This window comes from Lepidochelys kempii, chromosome 5 (genome assembly GCF_965140285.1).
Source record: "Lepidochelys kempii isolate rLepKem1 chromosome 5, rLepKem1.hap1, whole genome shotgun sequence".
Taxonomy (NCBI): Eukaryota; Metazoa; Chordata; order Testudines; family Cheloniidae; genus Lepidochelys; species Lepidochelys kempii.
This window is the reverse complement of record NC_136384.1, coordinates 8,947,369-8,963,952: the sequence shown is the minus strand read 5'-3', so window position 1 is coordinate 8,963,952 and position 16,584 is coordinate 8,947,369.

Genomic DNA, 16,584 nt, shown 5'->3' with positions numbered 1-16,584 from the left:
TTAAAACTTGTGGTGATCGGAGGTGGTCCTGGACAATTGGAAAAAGGAAAATATAGTGCCCATCTTTTAAAAAGGGAAGAAGGAGAACCTGGGAAACTACAGACATGTCAGCCTCACCCCAGTCCCCAGAAAAATCATGGAGCAGGTCTTCAAGGAATCCATTCTGAAGCTCTTGGAGGAGAGGAAGGTGATCAGGAATAGTCAACATAGCTTCACCAAGGGCACATCATGCCTGACTAACCTGATTGCCTTCTATGATGAGACAACTGGCTCTTTGGATATGGGGAAAGTGGTGGACATGATATATCTTGACTTTAGCAAAGCTTTTGATATGGTCTTCCACAGTATTACTGCCAGCAAGTTAAAGAAGTATGGGCTGGATTAATGGACTATAAGGAGGATAGAAAGTTGGCTAGATCATCAGGCTGAATGTGTAGTGATCAACGGCGCGATGTCTAATTGGCAGCCAGTATCAGGTGGCGTGCCCCAGGGGTCGGTCCTGGGCTGGTTTTGTTCAACATCTTCATTAATGATCTGGATGATGGGATGGATTGCACCCTCAGCAAGTTCACGGATTACACTAAAATGTGGGGAGAGATAGATATGCTGGATGGTTGAGATAGGGTCCAGAGTGACCTAGATAGATTGGAGGATTGGGCCAAAAGAAATCTGATGAGGTTCAACAAGGACAAGTGCAGAGTCCTGCACTTAGGACAGAAGAATCCCATGCACTGCTACAGGGGACCAACTGGCTAAGCAGTAATTCTGCAGAAAAGGACCTGGGGATTACAGTGGATGAGAAGCTGGATATGAGTCAACAGTGTGCCCTTGTTGCCAAGAAGGCTAATGGCATTTTGGGCTGTATAAGTAGGAGCATTGCCAGTAGATCGAGGGAAGTGATTCTTCCCTCTGTTCGGCCCTCGGGAGGCAACATCTGAAGTATTGCGTCCTGTTTTGCGTCTCCCACTACAGAAAAGATGTGGATAAATTGGAGAGAGTCCAGCAGAGGGCAACGAAAATGATCAGGGGTCTGGGGCACATGGCTTATGAGGAGAGGCTGAAGGAACTGGGCAGAAGAAAAGAGTGAGGGGGGATTTGATAGCAGCCTTCAACTATCTGAAGGGGGGTTCCGAAGTGGATGGAGCTCAGCTGTTCTCAGTGGTGGCAGATGACAGAACGAGGAGTAATGGTCTCAAGTTGCATGAGGTCTAGGTTGGATATTACGACAAAACTATTTCACTAGGAGGGTGGTGAAGCACTGGAATGGGTTACCTAGGGAGATGGTGGAATCTCTCTCTTTAAGGCCCAGCTTGACAAAGCCCTGGCCGGGATAATTTATATGGGGATTGGTCCTGCTTTGAGCAGGGCGTTGGAGTAGATGACCTCCTGAGGTCTCTTCCAATGCTAATCTTCTATGATTCTGTGCTAGAGCAAGGAACTGAACTCAGGTTTTCTAGGTGATGTCCTAGAAAACTAGGTAAACAATTTAACCACTGCACCATCCTTCTTACCATTTTCTTGACCTCATGTTTCTAAATCTGAATCAAGCTAGTTTAGCAACACACCCAATCTTATTTTGAGCTTTATTATTAACTGAACACCCTCAGAGTGCTGTATAAAACCAATGGAGAGACAGTCTAAAGTGGAGAGCTGCTGTCCACCCTTAAAGCCCACTGAGTCTTTTGACTCTTTGGAAAAGGAAGCAATTAAGGGAAAAGCAGAAAATGTTAAAGTTTTCAATGTCCAGGTTGCACAGACCTTGCCTGAAGAAAATCCAGCTGCTTTAAGTGAAGTTCTGCCTTGGGGTGTGCGGTAGCCCTGTGAGGGGCACTGAAAACAGGCCATACTTAGCCCAGAATTGAACTTCTGTGCACCAGTGAACTGAGAATGGGCATAATTGCAGACTTTTGTTCTCCTGTGGCTGTGCAGAACAAGATAGAATGGGCAAAAGGGAAGAACACAGCAGGGAGAGGGCAGCCCAGGGAATAGAGCTGAGAGAGAGAATGTGCTTTGCAGCAACTTGCACTGCCTTCCAGCTAATATTGTACCCCCAGGGTGGGGATCAAAAGGGATGGCTTAAAGGTCCCCTTGGTGCAAACTGCTTGTTATGCCTTCGTCATAAATCCATTCTTCCAGTCTATGGAGGCTCTGCCTAGCCTTTTCAGAGAGAAGGATTGACTGTTCTGACTCTGTTGGGAAGCTGACGTGTTCTGATCAGTGCGCTCTTGTCCAGAGTGGCCTGCCTTTCTGAGACAACCTGTCCTATTATCAAAATTGGAACTGATAATAATAATAATGCATGCTGTCTGCTCTTGACAGTAGGGGATGCCCTCACAACCATTGTCTACCTAGCTGGTTAGTTGGGTTCAGAGAATCCTTGGTGAGGAAGGAGAACCGAGATGTTTGACTTTGTTATTTCCAGGCCTCAAACACCCTGAACTTCAGCATAGCACCTCTGTGATGGATTCTGTGTTTACAATAGGCACTGCACTTGAAGTTACCATTGTGTTCAGATTTCTAGTGTAGTGTGAAAGTATTCTCCCTCTACTAACAGGCCTGCCTGGAGGGTGCAATTTAACTGACGAGGCCAGAAGACCCACAGAGCACTCGGAGATACTAGATGTGAATGAATGTTCCATCAAGTTGACTTAGGTCATTTGTGGAGCTGGAGGAAGAGCCAACCAGGAATGTGGGAGGAGTAGCTAGATAAAAAAGTAGTTGAGAGAGATTTAAGAAGCTTGGTCTGTTTAGATTATCCAAGAAAAGGTTAAAGGGTGACTTAGTCACAATCTATAAGTACCTACACAGGAAAGAGATTTCTGATAGTAGACAGCTCTTTAATAGTAGACAGCTCCAGTGGTTGGAAGCTGGAAGTAGGCAAATTCAGGCTAAAAATAAGGCATACCTGTTCAACCTATACCTGAGAATAATCTGCTATAGGAACAATGAGATTCTCAATCACTTGAAGTCTTTTTAAATCAAGACCGGCTGTATTTATAAATGATATGCTATAGCTCAAACAGAAGTTATGGGTTTGATGCAGAAATTGTTGGATGAGTTTCTCCGGCCTGTGTTATACAGGAGGAGATCAGATGGGGTGAGCATAATGGTTCCATCTGTCCTTAAACTCTACGGCTCTGTGAAAATGATTGATAACTTGTGTAGTTAATAAACATAACTCATTCTTCCTCCTGTCCTTTTCCCCACTACATGTCTGCCAGCAGTGCCTTGCACTAGGAGTTTTTACCGGTTATATCTTGACTTCTTCACTGTCTTCTAAGGATACGTCTATACTGAACGCTCCTTTTTGGTAGCATAAAGTACGTACGCTGTATGCCCCCCTAGCATGGGTATAAATAGCAGTGTACATGGTGAGGCACTGCTTAGGTGTGTAGATTAAAGACACTCCTGAACTCTGTAGGTATGTAACTGAGTTTTATGTACCCTACAGGACTCTGTACTCACTCAAGCAGCACCTCCCTGTCTACATTACTATTTTCATGCAGAGTAGTGTCCTGCTGCCTCCCTGCTGTCATAAATATAAAGGGAAGGGTAAACCCCTTTGAAATCCCTCCTGGCCAGAGGAAAATTCCTCTCACCTGTAAAGGGTTAACAAGCTAAAGGTAACCTCGCTGGCACCTGACCAAAATGACCAATGAGGAGACAAGATACTTTCAAAAGCTGGGAGGAGGGAGAGAAACAAAGGGTCTGTGTGGCTGTCTATATTCTGTCTTTGCCGGGGATATACCAGGAATGGAGTCTTAGAACTTTTAGTAAGTAATCTAGCTAGGTACGTGTTAGATTATGATTTCTTTAAATGGCTGAGAAAAGAACTGTGCTGAATAGAATAACTATTTCTGTCTGTGTATCTTTTTTGTAACTTAAGGTTTTGCCTAGAGGGGTTCTCTATGTTTTGAATCTAATTACCCTGTAAGGTATCTACCATCCTGATTTTACAGGGGGGATTTCTTTATTTCTATTTACTTCTATTTTTATTAAAAGTCTTCTTGTAAGAAAACTGAATGCTTTTGTATTGTTCTCAGATCCAAGATCCATGCAAATTGGTGAGGCTTTTTATCCAACATTTCCCAGGAAAGGGGGGGTGCAAGTGTTGGGAGGATTATTCATTGTTCTTAAGATCCAAGGGTCTGGGTCTGTAGTCACCTAGGCAAATTGGTGAGGCTTTTTACCAAACCTTGTCCAGGAAGTGGGGTGCAAGGTTTTGGGAAGTATTTTGGGGGGAAGGACGTGTCCAAACAGCTCTTCCCCAGTAACCAGTATTAGTTTGGTGGTGGTAGTGGCCAATCCAAGGACGACGGGTGTAATATTTTGTACCTTGGGGAAGTTTTGACCTAAGCTGGTAAAGATAAGCTTAGGAGGTTTTTCATGCAGGTCCCCACATCTGTACCCTAGAGTTCAGAGTGGGGGAGGAACCTTGACACCTGCCGTAGGGAGAGGCTCTAGCAGCTCCTTGATTCTGGCTGGCAGCTCCCTGTTGCCAGAGCCTTTCCATGTGGAGGAGCAAGGCTCTGGCAGCAGGGAGGTGCCAGAATCTGTCCCAACCGCAGTGAAAGACTCCAGCGGTGGGGAAATGCCCTGGCGGGGGCAGGGGACAGAAGGGGGGAAGTGGAGACAGGTACCAGCAGCTACCTGCTTCAGAGCTTGTCCCTGCCACCTCCCCACTGAAGCGTATAGCTACACATGCTTTTCACTACGGTGTGTAGTTACACATACCCTACATGCCACCACAAGAGGTGTGCAGTGTAGCTGTAGCTGAAGCGTCCCGGGTAACTTAAACCAGGCACTCAAAAAAATGGTTCTTTGAGGCAGGGTTACACTCATTGCTTTACTTATCCTCATGAGAGCGGGAGTCACTTGGCTTTGCTACCATTAACTGAGGACATAAGATCCAGGGGCCGGTGAACATGTCATCCATGAGATCATTGCCATTCTGACCCAAGAACTCATGCCTCTTGTTACAGCAGCTACTGTTGCCTGCTGAAATTGTTTGTTGTATGCAGTTTTATTTGGTCGTACTCACACGTAGTTAGGGCCCTACCAAATTCAAGGCCCATTTTGGTCCTTTTCATGCTCACGGGATTTTAAAAATCGTTAATTTCATGATTTCAGATATTTACATCTGAAATGTAACCATCCCAAAAGAGGATTGTGGAGGGGAGGGGTCACAAGACTATTGCAGGGGGTCACGGTATGGCCACCCTTTACTTCTGTGCTGCTACTGACGGGGGCGCTGCCTTCAGAGCTGGGCAGCTGGAGAGCAGCAAGCAGAGCAGCTGTGAGGGTCACATGGTATGGGTGTGTCATCACATTCGGGGGTGGGGGCAGAGCTAGCATTATGAATGGGCGACCACCCAGGGCCCCATGGTACAGGGGATGCTGCGGTCCCCCCCACCCATAGCCAGTCTAAGGCCCCTTTAACCTCTGAATGCTGGGCACAGAGCCAGGGAGGGGCAGGGCTGGGGATAAGGGCACCAGAATCTTTGTAGTACTGTGGGGAGGAGGCACCGGTGGCAGAACCAGGGGGTGACTTGGGTCCATGCCCCCCACTTTTTAACATAGGGCATATTTTGGGCAGCAGGGGGCCGACAAGGACTGCGCTTCACAGTGGGGGAGCTGATAATGCCTGCCATGAAGTGCAGCTCCCATCAACACCACTCCACGCCTGCCCGAGGCTTGCAGTTTGGGGGTGTGAGGGGTGCCATGCCACCTCCTGCCCCCTACTCTACAACCATGTTAAAAAAGCAGGGACATGGCCCCCTGCCTACCTTACCCAGTGCTGTTGGCTGGGAGACACGCCAGCCAGGGGCTCCTACCATGCGCCGAACTCTAGCTGCTAGTCCCAGCTGGGCTGGGCAAGGACTGAGCTTCCTCTTCTCCTGCAGAGGCCATGCCTGGGGCCAAGTCATACCCATCTCTGGGAACTTCCTCTGGCTGCAAAAAGCTCCATGGCTGCTTGCTGAGTACTGACCCCTCCCCCCATGGCTGGTAAGTGAAGGGGCAGGAAGCGGGGCTGGAGGCAGAGCTTCCTGCAGCCAGGGGAGATTCCCGGAGGTGGGTCTGACCCAGCCCTGGGAACAGCTCCTGGAGGAAATGAAGTCCCAACCCTCCTCAGCTCCTTCAGGATTAGCAGCTTTAGCACTGTGCATGGTGGGAGCTCTGGCTGGGGCACCCGTAGCCCTGCTGCTCCGTGGCAGATTTCCTGGGGAAACCAGATTTCATGGTCAGTGATGCATTTTTCATAGCTGTGAATTTGGTAGGGCCCTGCACACAGTGAATTGGTGTGAATGTGTAGTTCTGTGTTTAAAGGGTGTAGGTCCTTGTCCACTGTAATTTTTTAACCTGGTATGAAGGCACTTATGGGAGTGGGGGTGTTGGTGTTGGGAAGCCTGTCCCCTGAGGCTATGCTAACACAAGACAAATCACATTTGTAATTAATGTGGCATTTACAGCACATGGCGGATTCGTTAGCAGTATTCCAACTCTCCCACTCATGTGCCAGTGCATATTTATGCACTGGTCTGTCTTAAGTATTTAAGTATTTCCTGGGTGGTGTGTATCATAGGCTGTGGGAGGCTGAGCCCACACTCTGCCCCCAGGCAGCCCCCTCCTGCTTCCCCCTCTATAGGTGACTCTTCCCCTGTGCCATGGCCCTAGTTGGTCTGGGTCTGGGGAGGGCTGGGGCCATGATGCCTGGCACTACAGGGCTGGGAGGGGCTGCGACCGTACTGCCCGGCCTCCAGGGGCTGGGTGCGCTAGCCTGGGGTGGGGGCCAGAGGCCACCGTGGGGGGCCTCCGGTGGGGGGGTTGCAGAAAGGGTGGGTCCTCGGGTGGAAGGGGCGGGGCTGGGGGCTAGCCTCCCTGAGTCAGTAGGTCTCCTGCCGCTCATGCCTATCATTGCAGTATCTTAGCACCTCACAATCTTGAATGCATTTATTCCTGGCAACATCCCTGTGAGGTAGTGTTGCCCTGGATTTGAGGGGTGTGTATAACCCAGAATGTGATCAGTCTAATTGCAGCTGTATTATGTGTGTTCAGCCACACTGAAGTAATGAAATAGAACACCACATAGTTAAGGGTTAATTTGGAGACAAGCTTTCAGAAGCAAGGTCATATCTAGCTGGCAGTTTCTGCTAATCACAATGGGAGGAGGGGACTGACATGTAAATAACTGAGTCTGAAAACCTTGGTGGCTGGAAAACCTTTCTAGAGGCCTCTGATATTAAAAGTTTTTTGAAAGTTAGAAAAGTGGTGACAAAGCAGGGGTCATTATGACCTATGTTTTTTTGTAGAAGTTAGTTATAAAAGATTAGCGAATAGAGTGTACTTTGGAGCAGTCCTCTGAAGTTATCTTGAGAGAGATTTTTCCTGACACCCTTTCTTCCCAGTGGGTGAGCAACTGGCCAGTGAGAACCTGCTGTTAATTACTCAATAGGATTCCAGATGTTAGGTAAATATCTGGGATGTTTTAAACCTACTGTTTATGTCTGTGTGTGCTTAAATCTAATAAACTGCAGTGTTAGACAAGATCACGCTGACTTGCATTACTCCTTGATAAGACAGAATCGCTGAGTTCCTGTTGATTAACTCCTTATACTGCCTGGAGGGAAATAGTTAAGTTTCCCTTGTTGGGGGTACTGAAAACCCTGGGTAACAGCAGGGCAGTAGTATTATCCCCATTTTACAGATGGTGAATTTAGCAACAGAAAGACTAAGTGACTAGTACAAGGTAACATAGACAATTTGTGACACCGCAAGGAACTGAACCTAGGTCTGCAAAGTCCTCAGCTAGTGTCCCAACCACTGGATTATCCTTCTCTTCCCACACATACTCAGATGAAAAACACAGAGGGCATAAGGATTTTGACAGCAAATATTAACAGGAAAATCACTTTCTCCACTCCCTTCTGTGTGTGATGATCCCCAATGAGAATGATTGTGTTCAGGGGCCATGGAAGGTGTACTCTGAGAAGCTGTTTCCCTGCAGGCTCACTTACACTGTGTGACTATATTTACTAGTATTTTCTTATGTGAAACTCATCATGGAAAAGTGTTCCTGTTGTAGGGATCGTGTCATCACAGTAAGATTTACAGATTGGGGGATAGATTTGTTTTAACTGATGATACCCAACTCCTACTGCAAAAGCCTTGCTCCAGCTGATGTCTCTGAACATCCCCCCTAGTTTATCATGTGCACAAGTAAAGACAAAGGGGAATAACTATAATGGAGATGGGAGAAATTTCTCTGTCCTAAACTATGAAAGGAACTGCCCTTCTCGGTGCTAGCACTCAGATGTTCAATACAGTGAGCTGTTTGTTTTATAATTCAGTGATCAGTAAATGTGTAACTCATTTATAATGACCCAGCTGTGCTTTTCAGCTGATGAACACCTGTAACCAAAAGACAGCTTTAAGGTCTTGTGATTAACGAATGACATTGGGACTCAGGAGATGACAGTTCTGCCATTCACTTCATCTGTGATCTTTGGGCATGTCACTTCACTGCCATGCACCTCCACTTCTGGTATGTAAAAGTGGGATGTTGGTACTTCCTTCCCGTAGAGGTGTGTTGTGAGGATTAATTCATTAGTGTCTGTACACTGCTCAGAAACTACTGTGCTGAGCACCATAGACAAATCTATAAGCATTCATAAAAAGCTTCAGGTGGAAAAAACGAGCAGTTAGTTATGTTTCTTGTACTGAACATCATATCGATCAAACTACTTTCACCAATACATGGAATTTGTATTCAATGATGATGTTGCTTCTCTCACATTTGTAGCGAGTGCAGGTTCAGTGCCAGGGGTGTGTGTTCGATTAACACTCAGTTAAAGCCCTGGGGAGCTGGAGTGACGCATTGCTGACCATCCTAGCATTACAAAAGGGAGTTCCCATTGCATGGTATTATAGTCTTATTGTAAGGGGACTGTTGCTAGTAAGAGGGTGTTTTAGTTGCAAGCTCCCAGTACTAAAAAGGGGGAAGGGTCGATGGGGAATCAAGACCCTGAGACTGCCAGTCCCCAGGAACAATGGGAAGAGGCCAATGCTCCCAGTCAGCCTGAATGACAGGGCGGCCAGGCTAATCAGGGAGTCGGGAGGTCCCGTCCTCTGTGTGAGCTGGAATTTCCCGGGTCAGACAGAGTGGGGCCGAGCTAAGGAGAAAGGAGAGGCCTGAGCTGAGCTGGGGAGCAGAGCTGTGCCAGATCCAGAGAGAGCAGACCCTGTCCTGAGAGAAGAGCTGCAGCCCCAAAGCCAGAGGCACAGCCCAGAGAGAGCAAACTTGCCCTGGGAGCAGAGCTGCAGCAACCAGAGAAGCAGCCCAGGCAGAGCAGCAGCAGTGCTGAGGCAGAGTGGTGGAGCTGGAGCAGTCCGGAGCCGGGTGTCGTGAGCAGCTGGGGAGAGCGAGGGGGACCCTGGGCAGTGGGCCCAGCACAGGGAGACGCCTCAGCCAGGAGGCTGCAGGCCAGACTCGGAGGGGGATTGTAACCCCGACAGGGCGGGGGCAACGCTGGGAAGAAGGGCCCTGCCACCTAGAGTCTGAGAGCGTGTGGCCACCACCAGAGCGAGTGTCCAACCCACAGCATCCCTGCACCACAGCCAGGGCCTGAGCAGGAGGCCTGGGGCTTACAAGGAACAGACTGTGAACGGCCCTGACATTCCAGAGACACCGTTTGTGATGTTCCCTGCCACAGAGTGGGGTGATGTGTTTCCTTTCACCTTTCCCATTTCCCCTTATTCTTTTTAAAATTAATTGTTGATTAAATAACTTGTATTTGCTTCAAATTGTGTGTAATCGTCAGTGGGTCAGAGAAGTGCCCAGTGCAGAGAGAGTACCCCGGAGTGAGGACACCCTAGCCCCTGTCCTAGGTGACCGCAGCAGGGTTGGGGGTCGAGCCCCCCAGGAATCCTGGGCCCACCTTGTTGGGGTTATGAGGACTCTGCCAGACAGGAGAGTGGAAGGGTAGTCCGCAAGGGCAGGGAGGCCACTGGGTAAAGGAATTGGGAGCGAGGAATCAGATCCTTTCGCTAGCCCACTTCACTGGGGCGGTGCAGAAGCCAGGAAAGTTCCCCACAATGGCAGGACTATTCCCCCACTTACATAATCACTGCTGATGGAATCATGCTGTTACCCGGAAATAAACCTACTTCCTGGCCAAGGGTGAAATCCTACCCTGATGAAGTCAATGGCAAAACTGTCATTGACTTCAGGGGAGCCAGGATTTCACCCTGGTCACCTAGGGCAGTGGTTTTCAAACTGCGGGTCGTGACCCAGTACTGGGTCGTAGAATGTCAGGCACTCGGTCGCGGTGGCTCTGGTCAGCACCGCCGACTGGGCTGCTAAGGCAGGCTAGTCCCTACCTGTTCTGACACCGCACAGCGCCCCAGAAGCGGCCAGCAGCAGGTCTGGCTCCTAGGCAGGCGGGGAGGGGGCATGAGGCTCCATGTGCTTCCCCCTCCCCGAGCACTGGTTAAGCACTCCCATCGGGAGATGGCGGGACGGTGCCTGTGGGTGAGAGCCATGCAGAGCTGCACCTGGGAACTGGACCCGCTGCTGGCCACTGCTTGGGCACGGCGTGGTCCACGATGCCAAGACAGGCAGGAAGCCTGCCTTAGCACTCCCGCTGCGCCACTGACTGGGAGCCACCCGAGGTAAGCCCAAGCCCCAACCCCACGCCCCGATCCCCTGCCCCAGCCTTGTGTCCCCACCACACCCAGAGCCCCTTTCTGCACTCCAAGCACCCCACCCTAGGACTTGCACCCCCAGCCCAGAGCCCTGACCCCCTCCTGCACCCCAACCCCCTGCCCTAGCCCAGAGCCCCCTCCTACACCCTGAGCCCCTCATTCCTGGCCCCACCCAGCAGCCCTCACCCCCACATCCCAACCCTCTGCCCCAGCCCTGAGCCCCTCCCTTGCCCCAAACCCCTCATCCCCGGATCCGTTGGGTCGTGGCTATCAACAATTTTCTTCAACTGGGTCACCAGAAAAAAGTTTGAAAGCCGCTGATCTAGTGAGTCTGTACTCTGGCTCAGCTAGTGATGGGCTATGAAAGGAAGGGGGTATGTTCTGTGATGCTTGAGAGGCGGAGTGAAATAATGGATGGAACAAAAATGTCCCTGGGTTGACTTCACCTTAGAGAACCACTCTGGGTTCCATTGTGACAACTCAGATGAGTAACCTCTTGCAAAGATGAGTAAGGGTTCCACAATTTGGCCTCCAGACTTTGGATACTTATCTGAAATTTAACCAGTGAGTCTGCAAAATATGTCAGTGATTTATTATTATTACATCTCGGAAGTCCAGTGTGGCTTAGGCCCCAAAGTGCTAGAAGCTGTACAAATACTTACCAAAAAGATAATCATTGCGGCAAAGAGGAAGTTTTGCAAGAACAGGCTTTCTTTTTATGTTTCTGAACCTTCTGAGTGACATAAAAATACCACAATAAGAGCCTGTCTCAAGATAACTCAGCAATTTTCTTTCTGTCCTGGGTGGAATCAAGAGAGTCAATATAACAGGTAACTAGTGAGAAAACATAAAAACTAACTGAATTTTTCACAGCCTTTAAAGATGTTCATTTCAAGTTGGGTATTTAGAAATACAGAAAGGTTCGGGGATGAGGTTGTGGAGAAGGAGAATAGGGTTGTTTGTAAACTTGCTTTAGTTTTATGTATACAAAAAATAAAAAATACTTTGGAAATGGCTGGTTTTCCTAATTCTTCTATTTCTTGTTTTACAGGACTGTCACTTGCCTTGCGAGGTCAGTAATGCAGCTAACAGATGGTGCAGCAGGACTAGCAGCCATGAGGGATACTTTACTAACGAAAGAGGAAACAATTTTCAGGATTTCCCTTGCATATTGCAGGCTTTGGTTTGTTTGCTTGTTTGCTTGGACAGCCTGTATCTCCTTGGCATCAGCTTCATAGAATTTTATTTGGGGTTGAGGATAAGTCCAATGCTAGTAACAAATCTCTTTTATTTTCTCTCCTTGGATTGTATTAGGGTTATAGCTTTGGAAACAAGTAGCACCAGCTGGGTTATCTCTGTTGCTGATACCTCCAGTGGCTCAGGGTGTTATTATGGGAAGGCATTTATGGATCTCTGAACTGTTGTCAGTGTTAGCTTCTGAGCAAATTCCATCTTGCAGATCGGGGACTGGAACTGGCAATAACTCTCCAAAAAGGAGAAGCGTTAATGACCTGAAGATTTAGTATGGTAAAATAGAAGATGACTTTCAATTGCAAAGTACCTCAAAGAGCTCTCAAAAGCAATGATACTGATAGCACAATGACAATGTTTACAAGGGATAGTTGGAATAGCCATTGTGCATAGCAAAAAAGCTCACACACTGCTTTGGATGTAAGAAGATGTTTGACCCAGTGGTGACCAGGTGATCTATTTTGTTAATGCTGTCACAGCACTTAAACTAACTTCCCCTTTCATAACAGCTAAAAATGCTTTTCCAGACCTCGAACCGGTAGCTCATCCCTAAGCAGCCACAAATTTAAGCACATGCTTAAGCACGAGTATCAGGGGGTAGCCATGTTAGTCTGTATCCACAAAAACAACAAGGAGTCTGGTGGCACCTTAAAGACTAACAGATTTATTTGGGCATAAGCTTTCATGGGTAAAACCCACTTCTTCAGATGCATGGAGTGAAAATTACAGATGAAGACATAAATATACTGACACATGAAGAGAAGGGAGTTACCTCACAAGTGGAGAACCAGTGTTGACAGGGCCAATTCAATCAGGGTGGATGTAGTTCACTCCCAATAATTGATGAGGAGGTGTCAATTCCAGGAGAGGCTTTTGTAGTGAGCCAGCCACTCCCAGTCCCTATTCAAACCCAAATGAATGGTGTTCAATTGGCAAATGAATTTTAGTTCTGCCGTTTCTCTGTTTCTGAAGTTTTTTTGTTCAAGTATGGCTACTTTTAAATCTGTTATAGAATGTCCAGGAAGATTGAAGTGTTTTCCTACTGGCTTTAGTATGTTACCATTCCTGATGTCCGATTTGTGTCCATTTAGTCTTTTATGTAGAGACTATCCGGTTTGGCCAACGTACATGGCAGAGGGGCATTGCTGGCACATGATGGCATATATCACATTATTAGATGTGTACGTGAATGAGTCCTCGATGGTGTGGCTGATGTGGTTGGGTCCTCTGATGGTGTCACTAGAGTAGATATGGGGACAGAGTAGGCAATGAGGTTTGTTACAGGGATTGGTTCCTGGGTTTAGTGTTTCTGTGGTGTGGTGTGTAGCTGCTGGTGAGTATTTGCTTCAGGTTAGGGGGCTGTCTGTAAGTGAGGACTGGCCTGCCTCCCAAGGTCTGTGAGAGTGAGGGATCATTTTCCAGGATAGGTTGTAGATCGTTGATGTGCTGGAGAGGTTTTAGCTGAGGGCTGTACGTGACGGCCAGTGGTATTCTGTTTTCCTTTTTGGGCCTGTCCTGTAGTAGGTGACTTCTGGGTTCCTGTCTCGCTCTGTCAATCCATTTCCTCACTTCCCCAGGTGGGTATTGTAGTTTTAAGAATGCTTGATAAAGATCTTGTAGGTGTCTACAGCCAAGCCCTAAAATACAACCAAATTTGCTCCAATCACTCAAACAGAGACAAACACCTACAAGATCTTTATCAAGCATGCTCATTGATACTTAACCACATTAATTCTAAGCATGTGCTTAAGTGTTTTGCCAAATAAGGATGGATTTACGCTTGGGTTTAAATGTTTTGCTAAATCAGGACCCCCAAAAGTAGCCCTTATAACCATGCAGCACCCTCTCCCCTTTTCCTGCTTTGAAATTTCCATGTTAATGGTATGGGTCCAGCTCCTGGTTGCATTTGTGAGCCCAAGACATTCTTCCCTAGTGACAAAAGTGATCTCAGATGAGCCTTGCTGGCTCCAACTGTCAGAAATCTTCCTTTGCATTGAACATATCATACAGCATAATACATCTGCATTAGCATAAAATATCCATATGCCTTCATTAGTTATGCCAATAAATCATCAACTCACTACAGGAGGCATCCGAGGAGGAGTTGGTAGCTCACTTGTTCATCAACCAAAACTTACCATTCACTTGTAAAATGCGAGATGGCCTTCATAGGAAGAAATATTATATATGGAAAGCCCCATCCAAAATCCACTTGATTCAACCTGTTTGCATTATTATTATTGCAGCAAGATCATCCCTTGTGCTAGCTTTGCACAAACATATACCTAGCCCTGAAGAGATGACAATTACGGTGTCTAATCAAGCTGTAAAGGCTCGAGGAAACATAGAAAGGGGAAGAAAATAGCCAGGATTTGGCTGATGGTGTTGGTGGAGTAGCTATGGCAGTATCTACTCATTAGGGAGGCAAAAGAAGGGGACCTGAAGGGACAGCGTAGTCTTAGGAGTACAGTATAGTCCTTGGAATCAGGGAAACTGGAGTCTATCACTAGCTTCACTGCTAGCTTGCCATGGAACCTTGACCAGGTCACTAGACTTCTTCAGATACAAGCTTCCCGTCCAAGAAAACAATATGTATTTTCTGTGTTTAATGGCATGTGTATGTGTGCGTGGGGGGGATAGTGGGGGCGGTTGGTAAGGCTTAATTCATTAATGCGAGAAAGGGGCTTTGATAGGGTGACCAGATCTCCCGATTTTATAGGGACAGGCCCGATATTTGGGTCTTTGTCTTATATAGGTGCCTATTACCCCCGACTCCCTGTCCCGATTTTTCACACTTGCCATCTGGTCATCCTTGGCTTTGAGAACGGTACCCAGCTATGATGGTAATGGGTGAATTAGAAATGATGCAGGGCTCTGGGGTTCTCCACATATTTTTTGGTTTTGCTGAACTCTCCCGTCCCCTCCCCTCCCAAGTATGCTATAAAAACTCCATGGCCCTCCTGTGCCACAACACCTGGTTTTCTGCATAGCCCTGGCTGGGATGATTTAACTGGGAATTGGTCCTGCTTCGAGCAGGGGGTTGGACTAGATGACCTTCTGGGGTCCCTTCCAACCCTGATATTCTATGATTCTATGATTCTATGATACTGGGCTAGATGGACCTTTGGTCTGACCCAGTCTGGCTGTTTGTATGTTCAGATTAGTTTAAACCTGTTTCTAACTGATTTAGGATAAATCAAAATAAACCTGGTTTAAGCTGAAATAAGAGTCCACATAGCCTTTTGCAGTGATTTGATTACATGGAGTTAAAATCATACCTGAAGATGAACCATGCAGCTCTGCATATAGACAAACCCAGAGTGCTTACTAACATGAGTAAGGATGGCACAATCTAAGTCTAATTAAGGCTGAGGTTACTCCTGTGATGTAAGTGACTATCTGGAGCCAATATTTCAAAAGTGGCCCTCCATTCCTAAATGCTCATTTACAGGAAACTTTGATCGACATTTTCAAACGAGTTAAAAATCCAAGGCTAAGGGAGATTAACTTGAAATCAACCTTGACCAATGATTTTGGGGTGTCTTTATTTAAAACAGAGGCATCCAAAACCTATGTTCACTTGTAGTCATCGAAATTAAGGCCCGAAGGTGCCATACAGCATAGCCACATCTACACGGAGACCAACAGCCAGGGCTAGACCAAAGAATTACATCCTTCAGGAGACTAAATCATGGTGCCACAGGCAGAGAACAGGAGGGATTTAAGATTTTGTTCAAGGTCATTCAGCAAGTCAGTGGCTGAGCTGAGAACAGAACCAAGGAGTCTATTTTATTCTATATGGGTTCTTATACCATGCTCATCACTGTAGTAACTGAGCACCTTCTTCTCTTGTGTCAAGCAATGGGACTAGCACCTATCATGTTCGCTTATCCTCTCTAGTCTTTCCTCTCACTCCCCTAGACCGCGCTTTCTTCTGACTATTTCAGCTTTTGTTACCGTTTACATTTGTTTTTGTCAAACAATATCAAGGAATGCCTGGAAAATCAATGTTTAATAAGTTACAGTAATGTTTTCAACTTCCCATCATCCTCTTTAATGTACACGTGTACCCTGCCATTTCTCATCACTTTCTACATCCATCTTGTTATCAGCAAGGTGTAACTTAATGTACAGCTAACTCTTTCCTGGATGACCTTACAGTACACAGGACTGAGGATGCGTCTTAGAAGAGTTGTACTTTCTTTGTCGAGAAGGTGACACATAACGGCATGGAAGCAACAGCACAAAACTTCAAGAGGAACTTTTACACTTGGGCAAACTTGCTGAAAGAGACTATTTGGCCAAAAGGAAATTCATCAGACCTGCCTAACTGTTTATTCTTGCAGTGATCACTGTTTGAATTGGAGTCGTCTTCCTTGCTTCCTAGAAGCTTTCCCTCCTTGATCAGGTAGTGGAATCAGAATCATTGGCAGGATCCTCAATGGCTGTGAATCAGTGCAACATTGAAGTCAACGGTGCTATGCCCACTTACATCAGATGAGGATGTGGCCTCTTGTGTTTATAACTGCTAGTTTCTTAGGCACAGATCCTTACAAGTATTTAGGCACCTAATCCCCATTAACTTCAATAGAAGTAAGGTGCCTAAATGCCTTTTGCAGATCTTTGTCTTTT